The following is a 3540-nucleotide window of genomic DNA, read 5'->3' as shown; positions in this document are numbered from 1 at the left end:
CACAATCGAAAAAAAAACAAGGCTACATACAGGGGGTACCGAGTCAATGTGCGGGGGTACAGGTTAGTCAAGTTATTTTGTTCATGTAGGTAGTACGAGTCAATGTGCGGGGTACAGGTTAGTCAAGTTATTTTGTTCAGTAGGAGTACGAGTCAATGTGCGGGGGTACAGGTTAGTCAAGTATTTTGTTCATGTAGTAGTACCGAGTCAATGTGCGGGGTACGGTTAGTCAAGTTATTTTGTTCATGTAGGTAGTACCGAGTCAATGTGCGGGTACGGTTAGTCAAGTATTTGTCATGTAGTAGTACCGAGTCAATGTGCGGGGTACAGGTAGTCAAGTTATTTTGTTCATGTAGGAGTACCGAGTCAATGTGCGGGGACGGTTAGTCAAGTTATTTTGTTCATGTAGTAGTACCGAGTCAATGGCGGTACGGTTAGTCAAGTTATTTGTTCATGTAGTAGTACCAGTCAATGTGCGGTACGGTTAGTCAAGTTATTTTGTTCATGTAGGTAGTACCGAGTCAATGTGCGGGGTACGGTTAGTCAAAGTATTTGTTCATGTAGGTAGTACCGAGCAATGTGCGGGGGTACGTTAGTCAAGTTATTTTGTTCATGATAAGGCTACGACCGAGTCATGTGCGCGGGTATTTACTAAATAACGTAAAAATAGTAAATAAAAAGTAAACCAATGAAAATAACAAGGCTATATACAGGGGGTACCGAGTCAATGTGCGGGGGTACAGGTTAGTCAAGTTATTTTGTTCATGTAGGTAGTACCGAGTCAATGTGCGGGGGTACAGGTTAGTCAAGTTATTTTGTTCATGTAGGTAGGGGTAAAGTGACTATGCTTAGATAATAATCAGCGAGTAGCAGCAGTGTAAAAACAAAGGGAGGGGCGTGTCAATGTAAATAGTCCGGGTGGACATTTTATTAATTGTTCAGCAGTCTTATGGCTTSGGGGTAGAAGCTGTTGTGGGTAGGAGCYTTTTGGTCCTAGACTTGCCGCTCTGGTACCGCTTGCCGTGCGGCTATTCAGATTTTTTCTTATTTATTGAGTTCTCCATGTTCTCTATACTAATATATTTATAACAGGCTTTTAAAAACCAATGTTGGTGCACAGTTTATACCTAAAATATCAAAGGGCACTTTAAAAAGGCAGTCCTTTCTTGGCCAAAGTGTGTTTAATCTATTATGTTTTAGTGAGTGTACAAAACATTAAGAACACCTTCCTAATAAACCCCTGCTCCTGTCCCCCTTTTTTCTATATGTCTTTTGGCTGGTGGACCATTCTTGATACACACGGGAAACTATTGAGCGTGAAAAATCCAACAGTGTTCCAGTTCTTGACACAAACCGGTTTGCCTGGCACCTACTACCATGCCCCCGTTCAAAGGCACTTAAATAATTTGTCTTGGCAATTCACCCTCTGAATGGCACACATACACATTGTCACACCCTGATCTGTTTCACCTGTCTCTGTGATTGTCTCCACCCCCCTCCAGGTGTCACCCATCTTCCCCATTATCCCCTGTGTATTTATACCTGTGTTCTCTGTTGGTCTCTTGCCAGTTTGTCTTGTTTGTTTGAGTCAACCAGCGTTTTGTGTCTCACCTCCTGCTTTTTCTAGTCTCTCTTTTCTTGCCGTCCCGGTTTTGACCCTTGCCTGTCCTGACTCTGAGCCCACCTGAATGACCACTCTGCCTGCCCCTGACCCTGAGCCTGCCTGCCGACCTGTACCTTTGCCCCACCTCTGGTTTACTGACCCCTGCCTGTCTTGACCTGTCTATTGCCTGCCCCTGTTGTAACATTAAACTGTTGTTTATTCGATGGGGTCTGCATCTGGGTCTTCCCTTTCATTCCTGATACACAATCCATGTCTCAATTGTCTCAATGCTTAAGAATCCTTCTTTAACCTGTCTCCTCCCCTTCATCTACACTGATTGAAGTGGATTTAACAGTGGATTTAACATCAATGAAGCATAGCTTTCACCTGGATTCACCTGGTCAGCCTACGTCATGAAAAGAGCTCAAGCTACCACCCTATAGAATAGAGAATATAATTAATCATGCATTATATGTACCCAGATATTTACCCCCCTATAGAATAGAAAATATAATTAATAATGCATTATATGTACCCAGATATTTACCTCCCTATAGAATAGAAAATATAATTAATCATAGATTATTTTAAGTATACCGACATTTACCAATTTATAGAATAAAACATGTAATTCATCATACATTCTATGTACCCAGACATTTACCACCTTTATAGAATAGAACATGTAATTCATCATATAAAGCATGCTTAATGAGAAGTGGGAGAAGTACTTTGTGGTCCACCTGTACTATGTTTAATGACAGGTGGGAGAAGTGAATCTTTGTGGTCTACCTCGTAAAAACAGGCTTTAATGAGAAGTGGGAGAAGTGCTTGTGGTCCACTGCTAAACATGCTTTAATGAGAGTGGGACGAAGTGCTTTCGTGGCTCCCCCTGTATAACATGCTGTTATGAGAAAGTGGGAGAAGTTGCTTTGTGGTCCACCTGTAAACATGCTTTATGAGAAAGTGGGAGAAGTGCTTTTGTGTCCACCTGGTAAAAATGCTTTAATGAGAAGTGGGAGAAGTGCTTTTGGTCCACTGTAAACATTGCTTTAATGAGAAGTGGAGAGAAGTGCATTTGTTGGTCCACTGTAAATGCTAATGAAGAAGTGGGAGAAGTGCTTTGTGGTCGCACCTTGTAAACATGCTTTAATGAGAAGTGGAGAAGTGCTTTGTGGTCCACCTGTAAACATGCTTTAATGAAAGTGGGAGAAGTGCATTTGTGGTCCACCTGTAAACATGCTTTAATGGAAGTGGAGAAGTCTTTTGGTTCCACCTGTAAACATGCTTTAATGAGAGGGGAGAGTGTTGTGTCACTGAAACTGTGCTTTATGAGTTGGATGCTGTGGCTCACCTGTAAACTGCTTTAATGAGAGTGGTGAAATGCTTTGTTGGTACCTGTTAAACATGCTTAATGAGAAGTGGGAGAAGTGCATTGCGTGGTCACCTGTAAACATGCTTTAATGAGAAGTGGGAGAAAGTGTCTTGTGGTCCACCTGTAAACATGCTTTAATGAGGAATGGGAGAAGTGCTATTGTGGTCACCTGTAAACAATGCTTTAATGAGAAGGTTGGGAGAAGTGCTTTTGTTGGTCCCACATGTAAAACATGCTTTAATTGAGAAGTGGGAGAGTGGCATTGTGTAGTCACCTGTTAAACAATGAACAGTGGAAGATGTCCTTTTTCATTCAGAACTTCTGTCGGGGGGAAACCAGGATGTTTTTTTGTTGTTCCACATCCCACTTACGCTTTGAACATCTATATGCACACAATTAGAACAGAGTCAGAAACTTAAAATATGATTTTGATGACATGGAATCCAATCACTTTATTCCATGATTCAGACATATTATATGTGTTAATAAGTAAGGCTAACTGTATTAACTCTGATGAGGTTCCTATTTTAAGTAGAGTATTAAACAGAATTGAATTTGTAAT

This window comes from Salvelinus sp. IW2-2015, linkage group LG6.2 (genome assembly GCF_002910315.2).
Source record: "Salvelinus sp. IW2-2015 linkage group LG6.2, ASM291031v2, whole genome shotgun sequence".
NCBI classification, from domain to species: domain Eukaryota; kingdom Metazoa; phylum Chordata; class Actinopteri; order Salmoniformes; family Salmonidae; genus Salvelinus; species Salvelinus sp. IW2-2015.
The sequence above is the reverse complement of the archived record's forward strand: the minus strand, read 5'-3'. Positions refer to the sequence as shown.